At 44.5% G+C, this 16,629-nt stretch overlaps 1 long non-coding RNA gene across 4 annotated transcripts in view; it reads right to left on the reverse strand.

Moving 5' to 3' along the window:
* Positions 1-13,122, reverse strand: part of LOC309797899 — a 62,466-nt gene extending 49,344 nt beyond the window's left edge. For 3 of the 4 annotated variants that reach the window (XR_014292853.1, XR_014292854.1, XR_014292856.1), the window contains exon 1: positions 11,596-11,687. This is a non-coding gene — a long non-coding RNA (uncharacterized lncRNA). Of the gene's footprint in view, positions 1-11,595; positions 11,688-12,840 lie in introns of those variants that run through there. The other variant, XR_014292855.1, reaches the window with a different exon arrangement.
* Positions 13,123-16,629: the final 3,507 nt, after the last annotated feature.

Below are 16,629 nucleotides of genomic sequence, written 5' to 3' on the forward strand. Positions count from 1 at the left end.
TGTTTATTTTTTTGTTAGCTGTACCTTTGTTGTTCCTTCGTTTCATATTGAGGAAATCACTGCCAAATACAATGTCATGAAGCTCTTCTGCTGTGTCTTCTTCTAAGACTTTTTATTTTATTAGGTCTTATATTTAGTTTTTTGATATGTTTTCATTAATTTTTGCATATGATGTTAGGTAAGAGTCCGTCTTCCTTCTTTTGCATGTTGACAACAAGACTTCTCAGCATCATTTGTTGAAAATACTATCCTTTCTACTTTGAAAAGACTTGGCAACTTGTCAAAACCCATTTGGCCATATATCAGGGTTTATTTCTGGGTGTTCTATTCTATTCTATTGGTCTTGAATAAGGGAAAAAATAGTATAACCTATCCAGGTTGATGAAGAACATAAAGAAAGACCAGGACTGAGAATTAGGAGGGCAATATAAAAAAGCAGGGAGTAAAAGACAGTGTGAGAGAAGATCTTGTACTTGCAAGTTCATGGAAATATGATCATGTTAAATCACTAAACGCCTGACTTTGAACAATACCGTAAATGTGCTAGCAAGAAACGTAACACTTACCCATCTCTGGGAAATACAGTATGGGCAAAAAGATAAACTACACACAAATATATTAAAAAGGGAAGGGTTTTCATGGTGTGAGAATATTGTGGGATTTGAAATACAATTTACTTCTGTTCTACCATTGTCTCTAAAATTTATCAAAGTGTATATACAAGCAATTCCAATTCTGGTAATGTGCTTGACAGGTTTAATATGAACTTCAGCAGACCAGTAAATGTACATTGATAGTAGGACTGTTCCCTAATCCAAAAAACAAAACACAAAAACTGGAAAGACTAGAGTTCACTTTGTCAACACACATACAGATGCAGCGATGGTTAACGGTCCAAAAAAAGAAGGTGAGCATGGGTGCAAGAGGTTAATCCCCAGTCTGGTGTGGGGTGCAGAGTTTGAGGGTAAAACCGGTAGAAAATGCTTTTGTTCTACCCTTGATTTTTGAGGTATGGAAATTCACAGGTCACTACCTTCATTTCAAAATGAATGAATGCACTATTCAATTTTTTTTAAAACAGGAGAAGTAAACATGAGTGATAATAAATTTTAAACTGTCGCTAGTCAAATAAGATACTAAGAAAAATTAAATCATATGATTTAAGAATGAAGTGGAGAGATTGTCTAAGATGGTAGCATTCAAAGACCCAGAGCTTGATGCCTCTCATGGGCACACCAAAGTCACAACTGTTTACAGAACAGCAATTGATGAAAAAGGCCGGGACCTACCATAAAAGATGTTTTAGAGCTAAAGATATAAGGAAGGCACCTCGGCAAGACAGGAAGGAAGGGCAAAATCTCAACAGAGTCAAGACCCATCCCCCCAGGTGGGTGGCCCACAGATGGGAGAATAATTACAATTTCTGAGGTGCACCCAGGTGGCAAGGGGTATGAACCCAACATCAGGCTCCCAAGCCCAGGGACCCTGTGCTGGAAAGAAGGGTTCCTAGAAAGTTGGGCTTTGAAGACCAGTGGTGCTTATTTTCCAGAGAGCCAGAGGGTTGTGGGAAATAGAGATTCCACACTTAAAAGATGCTCACAGGGCTTCCCTGGTGGCTCAGTGGTTGAGAGTCCACCTGCTGATGCAGGGGACACGGGTTCGTGCCTCGTTCCGGGAGGATCCCACATGCCGTGGGGCGGCTGGGCCCGTGAGCCATGGCCGCTGAGCCTGCACGTCCGGAGCCTGTGCTCCGCAACGGGAGAGGCCACAGCAGTGAGAGGCCCGCATACTGCAAAAAAAAAAAAAAAAAAAAAAAAATGCTCACAAAATCCCACATGACCCGAGAATCAGAACAGAAGCAGTCATTTGAACGGATCCTGGGTCACACCTACCTCCTGATCTTGGAGAGTCTCCCAGAGAGTCCAGAGGCAACTACAGCACAGCCTCAGGGACATAGACACTGGCAGCAGCCACTTGGGGGAGCTCCTTCTACCTCGTGGCCACTGGTACCAGCAAGCATAATTTCAGAGTCCTCCCTCTATCTTTTTAGCCTCAGGGTCTAGCCCTACCCATTTCCACCAGACTATAGACACAAGTACTAGGATGCTGCAGGCCAAGCAACTGATTGAGCAGGGGCATAGCCCCATCCACCAGCAAACAGGCTGCTTTCAGACCCTCTCAATGCACAGCTGCCGCTGGACATGGGCCCAGCAACCAAAAGCCCCAGGACCAGCCTCCACACCTAAGTGGAGAGGCACCAGCCCCAGAGTCCTTGGCTCCTCTGACAAGTGAGCCTGCTCTGGCCTTGGAATCAGTCTCACCGTCGGCAGGTGATTACTGCACAGGGACTGGATGGAGCTTGGACCTACCCAACAGCAAATCTGCTCTAGCAGTGGGATCAGCCTCATACACCAGCTCCAGGAATACCACAGCCCAGCAGCCTGTGTGACCAGAACACTCACTTGCAGGCCAGAAGCAGCCATGGACTCACTTGGGTCTTGACCCTGCCCATCAGAATGACAGCACAAGATTAGGGATACCCCAGACCCTGCAGATAGCTGTGTCAGGAACAGTGATCCAACACCAACTCTGAGACTCCTGGGCCCTGCAGCCAGAACTCAGGACCTGTGTCTTCCTCCCAGTAGCCAGCATCACCCCAGTGACTGGGCACTAGCCCTGATATCACCTGGACTGCAATTCTACCCATAAGTGAACCAGCACTAGATTTGGTGTCCCACAGAGTCGTGCAGCCAACTGCCTTATGATTTAGCCTCACCAAGCAGCACAGACAGCCTCCATACAAGGCAGAGTCTGTCAAACAAGCAGTCTGGGGGCAGCCAAGCCTACCAGACCACCCACAGTAGTCAGCCCACCACAATAGAAGAGCCCAAGTAGCCAACATAGGGGGTACACCTAGAACATATAGTTCTAGTGACCAGGGGACAGTGGGCTTCTGGGACACATAGGACCTCTCCTACAAAAGGCCACTTCTAGAAGGTCAGGAAATGTAACGAACCTACTACATACATAGCAATAAAAACAGCAAGTTAAGAAAAATGAGGTGACACTGAAACACGATCCAAATGAAGGAACAAGATAAGAACTCAGAAGAAGATCTAAGTGAAGTGGAGGTAGCCAATCTCCTCAAAAAATAGTTCAAGGTAATGACTATAAAGATGATCAAAGAACTCAGGATAAGAATGGACGACCAGAGCAAGAAGGTAGAATTTTTTTAAAAAGAGTTAGAGCACTAAAGAACAACAAAACAGAGATGAGGAATACAATAACTGAAATGAAAAATACACTAAAAGGAAACTACTGTAGACTAAATGACACAGAGGAATGAATCAGAAAACTGAAGGACAGAGTACTGGCAATCACTGAAGATGAACTGTAAAACAATAGATTAAAATGAAATGAAGAAAGTTGAACAGACATGTGAAACATCAAGTGTACTAATATTTGCATTATACTGGTCCCAGAAGCAAAAAGGAAAGAGAAAGCAGTGTAGAGCATACCTGAAGACATAAGAGCTGAAAACTTCCATAACCTGGGAAAGAAAACAGACATCCAAGTCCAGTAAACACAGTAAGGCCAAAACAGGGTCAACCCAAAGAGGACCACACCAAGACTCATTGTAATTAAAATGGCAAAAAAATAAAGATAAAAAGACACTATTAAAAGGAGCAAAGGAAAAGCAACAAGTTACAAACGTGCGAACTTGCATTAAGTTATCAGCTGACTTTTCAGGATAACCTCTGCATGCCAGAAGGGAGTGGCATGGTATATTTAAAGTCATGAAAGGGAAAAGCTTATAACCAAAAATACTCTACCCAGCAAGGCTCTCCTTCAGATTTGATGGTGAGATCTAAAGTTTTACAGAGAAGCAAAACTAAAAGAGCACAGTATCGCCAAACCAGCTTTATGAGAAATCTTAAAGGGGCTTTTCTCAGTGAAAAAGAAAAGGCCATGACTGAAACATAAAAATTAGAAAAGGAAACTTACTAACGGAAAAACCTCATTGGATAAGGCAAATATTCAACAAAGGCAGTAAATCAACCATGTACACAGCTAATAGGAAGGATGAAAGAAAACAGTAATAAAATCATCTATATTCACAATAAGAAGTTAAGGGACACACAAAACAAGTAGATGTAAAATATAAGGTCAAATTCAGTAACTGTTGGGGAGCAGGGTAACAATGCAGAGTTGTTAGTGTCCATGTAAAATTAAGAGCTCAGCAACTTAAATAATCACACACACACACACACACACACACACAACTGAAAGAAATCCAAACATAATATTAAAGATAGTCCTCACATCACAGATGAATAAAAGGGGAAGAAAGGAACAGTGAAGAAATTAAAGAGGGATTCTAAAAATACCAAAGAGAAATGAAAATGAACACACAGTGATCCAAAATCTATGGGACACAGCCAACGCAGTTCACAGGGGGAAGTTATAGTGATACAAGCTTATTCTTAGGAAACAAGAAAAATATCAAATAAACAACCTAACATTACACCTGAAGGAATTAGAAAAAGAAGAAAAAAACAAAACTCAAAGCTGTCAGAAAGAAAAAAATTAAGAAAACAATACCATATGCAATCACACTAAAAATAATAAGATACCTAAGAACAAACACACCTAAGCAGGTAAAAGACATGTACTCAGAAATGTATCAGCCATTGGTGAAAGAAGTTGAAGGCAACAGAAAAAGATGAGAAAATATAGCAGGTGCATGGACTGGAAGAATTAATACTGTTAAAATAACCATACTGCCAAAGACAATCTACAGATTTAATGCAATCCCTATCAGAATACCAAAGCATTTTCATAGAACTTGAAAAAGTAATTTTAAAATTTGTATAGAAACACAAAGACCCCAAATAGCCAAACAATCTTGAGAAAGAACAGAGCTGGAGGCATCAGGCACCTTTACTTCAGATTATACTGCAAAGCGACAGTAATCAAAGAGCATCGGACCGGAGCAAAAACAGACACAAAGATCACTGGAATAGAATAGAGATCCCAGAAATAAGCCCACACGCGTATATTTAATTGATTTATGACAAAGCAGGCAATATGGAGAAAGAACTGTCTCTTCAATAAGTGGTACTAGGAAAACTGGTCAGCTACATGGAAAAGAATAAAATTAGAGTATTTTAGCACACCGTATATAAAATTAACGCAAAACTGAATAAAGACCTAAATGTAGGACCGCAAAACCCCGAGAGGAAAATACAGAACATTCTTCAACATAAATGATAGCAACAGTTTTGCGTTCAGTCTACTAAGGCAAATGAAACAAAAGCAAAAATAAACAAATGGGACTTCACTAAACTTAAAAGATTTTGCACAGCAAAGGAAACCAAAGACAAAATGAAAAGACAACCTGCTGAAGGAGAGACAATATTTGCACATGATAAGAGGTTAACACCAAAAAGATGACCAAGCAAGGGTTCATATCTAAACTACAGAAACAGCACATACAACTCAATATCAGAACTGCACCCAAAATATTTGTTTAAAAAATGAGAAGACCTAAATAGACATTTTTCCAAGGAAAAAATACAGATAGACAGCCAGAATGCACAAAGATGCTAAACATAGCTAATCGGCAATAAAATGCAAATCAAAACTATGAGATATATCACCTCAGTCTTGTCAGAATGGCTGTCATCAAAAAGGTCACAAGTAACAAAGGTTAGTGAGGATGTGGAGAAAGGGAAACTCTTGTAAACTCTTGATGTGAATGTGAAGTAGTGCAGCTACAGTGGAAAGAAGAATGGAGGTTCCACAAAAAACTAAAAATAGAACTACCATAATATCCAGCAATTTCCCTCTTGGGTATATCAGAAGAAAACAAAAACACTATTTAAAAAAAAAAATAACTGCACACCAATGTTCATAACAGCGTTATTTGCCATAGCCAAGATATAGAGTCAAACTGAGTGTTCATCAGTAGGTTAGGGGATAAAAAATGATATTTATGATGACTTCAGCGAAAAATGAAATGTTGCTATTTGCAAGAACATGGATGGACTTGGAGGGTATTGTGCTTAGTAAAATAAGCCGCAGAGGAAACAAGCCTGGTAGGTTATCACTTACACGTGCATCTAAAACATTGAATACAACAACAACAATGAAACAGACTCACAGATTAAAGAACAGACTAGTGGTTACCAGCAGGGAGAGACAGGGCGGAGCAGCAAAATAGTGGTAGGAGGTTCTGAGGAAGAACCCACTTCGTATAAAATCAATAACCTACAGTGACGTTCTGCATAGCCTGGGGAATAGAGCCACTCTTTTATAATAAGTATAAATGGAGAAGAACCTAAACATTCATGAGTCACCATGTTGTACCTCTGAAACTAATATAATAATGTAAATTAACTATAGATCAATAAAATATAAAGTAAGAAACAATAAAGGAGAGACAGATTATTAGATAGAAATCAATTAAATAAACACAAGTTTCGGAAATCAAGGAATTAAAAAACAACATGTAAGACAACATTGGCCTTTAAAGTGTACGATCTATTCATTTAAAAGAAATCATTTAAGTGGTGAAAAATGGCACCCATTCTCACAATTTTGTATATCTAGGATAAATTATTATCTACAAAAATATGTTACAAATATTCACTCAAAAAGAAAGAGAAAATTTGGATTAACCCATTTTAGTATACAAATTTAATATCAAAGTCTCTATGTAACATTGATGTGAATAAGTTCTGTTAGCCACTTCTAGTTTCTTTGTGATGTAAAATGTTTTAAAGCATAAAAATCAGCCTTTCTACATCATTCCATTAGACATACATAGAAATTAAAAGAAATGAGAAGACAGAAAAATCAACCAGGAAGGTGAATTTACTGAGAAACAGCCATTCGTTCTCCCTCCTCCTTTGCTTTTCCTCCTTTCCCAGGTCTCTTTCGGTTCCAATCAAGAGAAGTCTTGAGAATTCTGAGAATATTTCTTTGAGGGCTTCAAACCACCATACCTATGTCCTCTGCCACAACTACACACACGGGAACAAAAATAAACCTCTGCTATCTACTCATGCAGGAGAGATTCATGCAAAATAAACTCCTACATGGAGACCAACAGGTGAGTTTTCTACCTGTTCTTTATAATGTCCTTCCATTATAGTAAATCCCACACATTATGAGGCAGAAGGGGTTATGTGAGCTCTTCCTTGAAGTCAAAAACCTTGCATTCATTTCAAGTACCTGGTGATCATAGGGTACAGCCAGGGAAGGTGCCATCACCCTCGGGGGGGACGGTGAATGGGCTTCCGCAACCATGCACCTCCTGATGAACAGATTCTGAAGAAACAAAGGGCAGTCACACCGCAGCCAGCCTGTCAGACTGTCGGGCCACTGGGCAACCCCACCAGTCTGGAAGTGCCCCATAAGTTGCTCAAAGCAAAACTCTGCCCCCCCCCACCATGAAGCCAGGCAATTTGGGCCAGAGAGTCAGAGGAGACCGGTAATCAACTCCTCCTCTCTGCTCACCTCCTTGGGGTTACAGCAACCCCATCTCCAAACCCAACTCTGATCCTGGAGTGCCAAGGTGGGAGCGCAGGTGGGCTCTGCCGGTGCTTCAGCGCCTTCTGGGAAGCCCCCTAGTTTGAATATGATTTGAGTTTGATCCTGAGAAACCATCAGAACTTCCCACCAGAGATAAATGAGGAGATTCTGGCCTTTATTAGTGCGCACGGTGAGCCCGGTCGTCCTGGCTGTACTTGCCAACCCTCCTATTTTACGCACCTATGTTTATCCACCTTCCTCCCTGTGAGTACCTTTGATTAACCCTGAGCTCAGACTCCTGACCTATTACAGTGACTTTTTCAGTCTTTCTTTAAAAATGTACAGGTAGGGTTTCTCTGGTGGTGCAGTGGTTGAGAGTCCGCCTGCAATGCAGGGGACACAGGTTCATGCCCCAGTACGGGAGGATCCCACATGCCGTGGAGCGGCTAGGCCCATGAGCCATGGCTGCTGAGCCTGTGCGTCTAGAGCCTGTGCTCCACGACGGGAGAAACCACAACAGTGAGCGGCCCGCGTACCGCAAAAAAAAAAAAAAAAAAAAAAAAAAAAGGACAGGTAATAAAATGAATTTAACCTAGAAGCAGCAGCTCAGTAAGGGAAATAAAATCATCAGAAGTTATCTAATCACAGCCACAGCCATCCAGGGCCCTGTCTTATCTGCTGGGGCATAAGAATGGGACCTTCCTAAACTTGAAGGGCATCCAATCAGATAAGTTGATTACGCTCACCTCTGGCTCTTGGAGGGACTGCTAGGCAGTCTACCCAGTGTATACTGACTGCAAAACACGGTCATGGTTTTGAAACACCTATGCTCCAGGAAAGATTTTTGCGGTGCATGGGGAAGGTTTCTTTTTGACATCAAGCAAAAAATAAGTCACCAAGCCCTTTGAGCACAGGGCTTCTTAAGAGGGAAGTAGAAGGAAGGAATGGGCAGAAAACATGATCTCCTCGGAAGTGCAGGGCGTTTTTCCAAAAGAGTAGGATTTAGTCCCAGTTTAAGGAGAACACCTTTAAATAGCTGGGACAGCTCCAAACTGCAGTTTAGGGAATGAGTGCTCCAAAAGAACAGTGCTTTACAAGTCCTGGCCAGGCAGCAAGAGGATGAAGAGTTGGTTTTGCATAGTTTTGAACGCAGGAGTAAAGAAACCGAGGCATCCCTGACTAAAAGGGCCTGAGATCCTATGGCATCAGTGGGTCAGTCAGTTGCAGGGGGCAGGGGGTGTGGGGGGCGATATTTCTCTCTCAACGTCTCCCAGGGCAGCCACCCCTCCCAACCCCACCCCCCTACTCCCTTCACCCTTCCTCCCTCCACTGTTGGGTCCCCAGGGACAGCACTTCTTAAGCTGGAGCGCTCAAGCACCATCTCTGCAGTCTGGATTCTTCCTGGAGCCTGGCAAGTTCTGGGACAGGAAGCCAGGTCTGCAAGGCCGCTGGGGTGCAGTCAGCCCTGGAGGTCTGGAGGGGAAATGGAGCCCTGAAGCCCACCCACGTCCTTGAAGCCGAGGGAGGAACACATCCTTCTAACAGTACTTCTCAGGGGTCAGCATGCTCCCCACCCGACGGTGATCCATACTCACTTGAGGCAACACGGACTGCCTCTAACTGGCCCCCTCGATTGCGCCTTAAGGGTCCTCGCACATGTGTGATAGCGCAGGCCCTGGATCTCTTTAGTCAGCCTAGGCCAGTGCTGCCGGGGTCCCTCCAGTCCCATCCCCCAGCCCCTCCCTCTGGGACTGTATCTAATAGAAGAAAGAGCACAGAGGAATTGGCTAAATCAAGGGACCTGGGAGCCTGGGTATGAGTTTGAAGACCGAGAACCTAAGGCACAATTACATATTATTGGAGACTCTTGTGGGGTGTGTGGGGTGAGGTTAGGAGGCTGAGAGGCTGAGTCGACCTGGTGAGTCCAGCCCCAGGACACCACACAGCCCCGTCCCCCCTTCCCTGCCATCAGACAAGGGGTGCCGCAACTCCAGCCGGGACTCTGCACTTCCCCCTCCCTGATTCTCCTCCAGAAGAGCAGGTGGTCCCGCTCTGAGGGCAGCGGCAAGACAACGGACCAAGTCCCCCCGCACTAAGGCACTCCTGGAAGCTCTTCCTGCACAGCAGTGCCGGCTTGGAGCAAACCCGAGCAGCGCCAAGTTGGTCTCGTCCTGCAGCGGAGGGACGCAGGGTTTAAGCCAGCTGCCCTGGCTTTAAAGCAATCAGCCCCCCCTTTAGGTCAGGTGACCCGACTTTAAATCACTGTGTGCCCCTCGAGCCTGCAACTTCAAAAGTTGGGAACTTCACTTTGATCCCAGCACCTCACATAGCTGAAGGCACACTAGTCACCCCCAAGCCTGGCTTAGAGGCAGGATATAAGGTAAGGGGGTGGGCGTGCACTCACGGTGATGAGGGTGCACTTCATGTACCAGAGGGTCCAGGCACCCTGGGGTACAGCTACCAGTGCACGGTACAGCAGCTCCCTGGCAAAGCTGGTGAGGCCCAGGGAGAGCAGGCACACCCATGCGTGCAGAGGTTCCAGGACGGGAGCTGGGGCACAGCCAGCCGGGGGTGTGTGAAAGTGGAGGATCTGAGCCTTCTTGAGAAAGGCAGACACAGAGGATGGATGAGAAACAAAGACCAGATGAAATATGGATTTGAAAAACACACCCTGCTCTTGAAATTGGGGTGGGGGGCACCCCAGACTTGAGACTTCTTACTCCCCAGTACCTAGTGCTTTGGCCTTTGCCCAATTACTTATAAAATTTACTGATAATATCTAACCCATAGAATACCGCATTTGTAGTGGTATTGCATGTTAATGTTTCTATAGTGGAAAAATCTTTTCTACAAGAAACATGTACACTATCTGAAATCAATTAAAACCCCTCTTTATAAAGTACTATATTGGACTTCCCTGGTGGCGCAGTGGTTAAGAATATGCCTGCCAACGCAGGGGACATGGGTTCGAGCCCTGGTCAGGGAAGATCTAACATGATGCGGAGCAGTTATGCCCATGCACCACAACTAGTGAACCTGCAGGCCACAACTACTGAAGCCCGTGGGCCTACAGCCGGTGTTCCACAACAAGCGCAGCAAGAGAAGCCACTGCAATGAGAAGCCCGCGCACCACAACAAAGAGTAGCCCCCGCTCGCCGCAACTGGAGAAAGCCCGCGCACAGCAACGAAGACCCAACACAGCCAAAAATTAATTAATTAATTAATTAATTTTAAAAAGTACTATATCCTTCTGTACAACTTCTCTGGGAAGCACAGAGATGGCGTGGGAGAGTGAGAAAGACCAATATTTAGTGCACATCTCTCATGCAGGTGCTCTGCTGGCTCAGATACATTTATCCCCACTTTACAAAGGAGGAAAAAAGCTCAGAGAGGTTTAGTAATTTTCCCAAAGCCAAACAGCTATTGAGTGGCAGAACCAAGATCTGAACCAAGTCTGTTACCTCCAAAGCCTAAGTCCTCATCACAACAAAACTCAATTAATATATTTACATTTATCGAATTACATTGCAGCCTGGGGAGTTCTTGGCACAATCCTGAATAAGAGTGAGAAAGAAAGAAATAGCATTGTTCCTACAGTCAACCAAAATTTTTGGAGCAGCGGCTAGATGCCTGGTCCTTTTTGGGGTTCAGCAGTGATCACGACAGGAAAAGTCGTGCTTTCATGAACCATGTAGTGGGGAGGAGAGACGGGTGCAACTTGGGTGAGGGATTTCACCTTGCTGGGCCTCTGTTTTCTCATCTGGAAAATGGGATGGGTGTTCCTCATTTTCTGGGATTGTCCGGCTGGACATTCTCTGATTCCATAAGAAGCATTTGTTTTCCTGTTTCTTTAAAATTCATTCAAGCCATGAGCCGTGATGCATGTTGTTAGCTGCTCCCCAAATCACTCTTCCCCACCCTTTTCCCGTGATCAGGTCTTTCCCGAAACATGACTCACAATCAGTCAAGTCACAGAACCTAAGGGGCACCCAGCAGAAAAATTCCAACCCTTGCTTCTCAGGAGCTCTGGGGTCTACCTGCCAGGTAAACTTAACTCACCTGGGACAAGGTGGCCATCCCTGGTTTCACATCAACATGATCTCAGGCACAAACCTCCTTTTTTTCCATTTGGTCTTTAAGTTACTTGTTGAAACAACTGTACAAATATGACAAAGGTATAAAATCAGGCATCTTCTGCCCCCAGTGCCTACTAATACATGATGTTCTGCCACTTTAATGATAAAGATAGAACATTTCAACATTCTGCTGCCCTCATTATTTGTCATTTTTGTTGATATTTCTATTGAAGACATCTTTCAATATTTTAACAATGGAACATTTATTTAGGTTGCTCCAGACCCAGCCTTTAGTGGTAAGGGATTTGTTGTTATATTTCTATTATGTTTCCTTTAAAGACCATTATCCTATTTAAATGGATTAAGTCAATTCTACAGGCATTTATCTTATGATATTCATGAAGTTAATACATAGAGGGCAGTGGTACAAGTTGATCGCACTTGAGAACCTCCAGTAGCACAGTTAAGTGTACATATTATCTACGTGTAAACCGAAGTACATGCCGAGTGAGATTCTCCTACCCTTTTCACCCTGTGCCCCTCAAGCCTGTGAGAAATGGAATATTTCTTGCCATCTCAGTAAACAAAGGATATCACAGTCATCAGCCCTTGCAGCCCTCCAGCGTGAGCCGCGAGCCCTGAGGATCTCAGGATATGCAAATACAGAATGCAGGCCCAGAGCGCTGAGGTGCATATGAAAGGAAGGAATTCAGGGAGCCCAGCCTCTGGCATCTCCGCAAACAAAGAAAAGCGCTGCATTCCTCACGTTGGGAGAGCCGGTTTTCCTTAGTTAACAATCACCTGCTGATGGTCCCCATTACCTGCGCCAGTGCCCTGCCCTGTCCCCTCCCCCCGGTCCTTTAGCTCAGGGAGGAATGAGGGCAGAGGGACTCCGCTGAATAAGGGGCCTGCGAGCCTCGGGAGGAGTTTTTAGCCGCCTTCCCCGCAGTCGGGGGGAGGCGCGCTGACGCTGCAGCCGGGCCCTGCGCCTCCCTTGCCCCGTTTCCCCTCAGGACACTCAGGCCGACCCCCTCCCCACGCCCCCCAGGCCCCGCGAGCCAGGCCGAGGGCAGGGGCGAGAGGAGGGACCGAAGTTCCCGGGACCAGACGCTGGGGGCCGCCCTTTCTGCACAGCAGCGGCGGGTGGCAGCGAACCCCTGCCCCTCAGAAGCTGGTCTTGCCCTGCCGCCAGGGCACCGTACCAGGCGGAGGGTCGGCGCCCACTTACCCGGCCCGCCGTCCGCATGACTGTCGCGGCTTCGGCCTTCGGGGCCCCTCCAGAGCCGGCAGCGTCAGTGAGGCCGCCCTCGCCGCGGGCTCCGGGGCAGTTCCGTGAAGGCGGAGGGAAGAGACCCCGAGCCGGGAGCTCCAGCTCTGCGGAAACGCGGGCTCCGTTCTGGGCGCAGTGGGTGGGACCGCTCTGCCCCGAGGCCTTCTGGGAGGGACGGAGGCGCCGGGGGAGGGAGCCGCCAGGAGCGCAGGGCCCCGTCGGGGGTCCTGGAGGGGCGGCCCGGCCTGAGGGCCCCGCCCACTGTGACCGCAGCCCAGGCATTTTTCCTGGAGTCCTACACTACAAAGTTAGAAAGATACACGGTCTATAGTAAATACTCACAAATGATTGTTGCTGCTGTGCTTACTATCCTATTAAAGGTGTAAAATCCATAAGACACTTTAAGTTCAAAATTAAATATGAATTTTTACCTTTCTAATTATGTCTCTGCTATTCACAATTGTCGTTAATGAATCAGAGACTGTGGCATCACTAGTTAAAAGTGAGCTTGTTAAAAAAATAGAACTCAGGCCCACCGGACCTACTGAATCACAATCTGAACTTTTACAATCTCCCCAGTGTCCTTGTGTACCCATGAATAGTTGAAAGGTACATTTCTACCTCGACACGTCTTTTCTGTCTGAGAAATACACACATTTTATCCAATTTGATATAAATAAAACACTCAAAAATGCATATGCCTGTGTTGAAACCATCATTTTATCATTTCTTTTCCAGATAAGTATAGTCTCTATACTGGTTTTGTGGATCACATGCCACACTCTTTTCTTGTAGTTAGAAATAAGATAGAGAAACTTACTTTGTAAAAAAAAAAAAAAAAAAAAAAAATATATATATATATATATATATACATTAGTGGGTAATTGAAGACATTCTTCTAAATTAAAACCAGTTCTCTTAACTTGCTCTTTTCTTCTTGGGTCACATTATGAACTCTTCCCGTGGCCACACGGTATGTGTACTTTTAATTTCAGGGACTGCTGACATTCCAGGATATGGCCATAGTTTTCTCTCAAGAGGACAGGCAATGCCTGGACCAAGATCAGTGGGAACTGTCCAGGTATGTGATGTTAGACAAGTATAGGAACCTGCTCTCCTCGGGTGAGGATACCTTCCTTCCAGAATTCCTTATCCAACCACAGGGTTTAGAGTCCTTCATTTGTAGAATGTCTCCTGGAATCTTCTGCTTCCTACAATAGGGTTCCAGATTGCAACGTTTCAGGAAAGATTGGGAGTTTGTGGGTATAATTTATCTTATTCTTTTAACATTGCAGCCTCCCTCAGCCGCATAGCACAGGGAGACCAGCTCGGTGCTTTGTGACCACCTAGAGGGGTGGGATAGGGAGGGTGGGAGGGAGGGAGATGCAAGAGGGAAGAAATATGGGAACATATGCTTATGTATAACTGACTCACTTTGTTATAAAGCAGAAAATAACACATCATTGTAAAGGAATTATACTCCAATAAAGATGTTAAAAAATAATAAAAATAATAAAATAAAATTGCAGCCTCCCTTTTAATATACTTTGTAACTGCTTGGGCTGTGTCTATATGAACTGTGTACTATATGCTTCTGTTACAGTCCTTACAATATTTTGTCTTATTTTCTGTAACAATTCTCCATGGATTCTTTGGGCTTAAGGTATACTAAAAGGGAGACTGCGATTCTGGGACTTCCCTGGTGATGAAGTGGTTAAAAATTCGCCTGCCAATGCAGGGGACACGGGTTCGATCCCTGGTCTGGGAAGATCCCACTTGCCACAAAGCAACTAAGCCAGTGGGCTACAACTACTGAGCCTGTGTGCCACAACTGCTGAAGCTGGTGCGCCTTGGGCTCGTGTGCCATTTATTTTTTGGAGAAGCAACCACCTCTGAGTGATCAAAATTTAGACCAACTGGGCCTCCCTGGTGGCGCAGTGGTTGAGAGTCCGCCTGCCGATGCAGGGGATACGGGTTCGTGCCCCGGTCTGGGAGGATCCCATATGCCGCGGAGCGGCTGGGCCCGTGAGCCATGGCCGCTGAGCCTGCGCATCCGGAGCCTGTGCTCCGCAACGGGAGAGGCCACAACAGTGAGAGGCCCGCGTACGAGAAAAAAAAAAAAAAAAAAAAAATTTAGACCAACTAGTCAAAATGCTTTATCACCTGTTCTAAAACACTGATCAACAGAACAAGTTTTACTAGGGATAACAGTGTAATTGTGTTCTGGAGTTCATAGAGGCAATATGGTTTATGACCTTGATGCTGGATCACGACATTTCAATGGTATAACTGCTTTTAATTGTTCAACGATCAAAGTCTCACGTGATCTGAGTTCAGACTGGAGTCATCCTGGTTGCTTTCTGTCTATTGCAGATTTCTGCCAGTAGGAAAGGACAAGAGCATTACGGCTTACTTTACAAAATGTCTGGAAACTAAATGATGATATAATCTACATTCAATTAATTTATACATACCCTACTGTAGAACCATGTTTGTTAAGGTGGCAGAGCCCGGTAATTATGTAAAAGTGAAACCTTTATCTGCACTGGTTCAAGTCCTCGTCCTAAGAATATGTTTATAATCAACATTCTTTCACAAATGACCCAATTTAATTCACCATAGCATTCCTCATATTAATTAAATGGAAAATCCTAGGCTATATAAAAATCCAGAAAGGGCCAACCATCCTCAGCCCCCATGGATGATTACAAACCATTGCTGAGGCATACAAATTACTTATTAAAGAACCACTATGTCCATCAACATCATCAATTTATATATTATTGCCCCAATGCTAACCTTAACCCTGGCTCTCAAAACATGAATTCCTCTTCCCATATCTTACCCACTAATTAATATAAATGTTGGCCTATTATTTATATTAGCCATATCACACCTAGCCATTTATTCTATCCTCAGATCTGGATGAGCTTCACATTCAAAATACTCACTCACTGGAGCCCTAGGGACAGTAGCACACACAATCCCATATGAAGTAATGTAGCAGTTATTCTATTCTCAGTCTTACTGATAAATGGATCATTTACACTTTCAACAGTAATTATTACACGAGAACGCCTATGACTAGTTTTCTCCTGACCCCTACCCAGAATTTGATTATCTCCGCGGTAGCAGAAATCCAATGAAGCCCCACTTGAGTTAACAGAAGTAGAATCAAAACCTGTATATGTCTTCAATGTAGAAAATGTAGCAGGCCCATTCACCCCGTCCTTCCTAGAGAATATGTTAATTTCCTTATAATAAACGTTTCCCCAACAATCTATTTTTAGGAGCATTCGACAATCCTTAGGTGCCAGAATTATAGATTCTTTCATCTTGTGAATATAGTTTTTTTTAAAAAATATTTTTTTATAGTTTTACTGCCTTTAAACAAAATGTACTCCATTGCTGTGGAATATTCCTTCATAGGAGCGTGCATGGTTCATTTCTGCATCTGCTTGTGATGGTCTTCAGGTTCTTTCAGGTTTGGCTCCTGTGGCTGCAGAGTCCATGTCCGTGTGTCCTGGTGCAGGGCTGGGGGGGTTGTGTTCAGCTGGGAGGAACACTGTGGGTCTGTGTGCACGGACTTCGCTCTCTGAGGCCCGATTGTTTCAGAAGTGGTTGCACCCCCCGCTGCGCACCAGGCTTTCCATTGCTCCACATCCTGCTGATATTTGATACTGTGTCTTCATGTCTGCCATTCTGGTAGGTGTGTGCACAGTAGTTTTCTTATGGTTTTAATCCCTC

Source organism: Mesoplodon mirus, assembly GCF_964341445.2.
Source record: "Mesoplodon mirus genome assembly, contig: HAP1_SCAFFOLD_1183, whole genome shotgun sequence".
In the NCBI taxonomy this organism is placed as follows: domain Eukaryota; kingdom Metazoa; phylum Chordata; class Mammalia; order Artiodactyla; family Ziphiidae; genus Mesoplodon; species Mesoplodon mirus.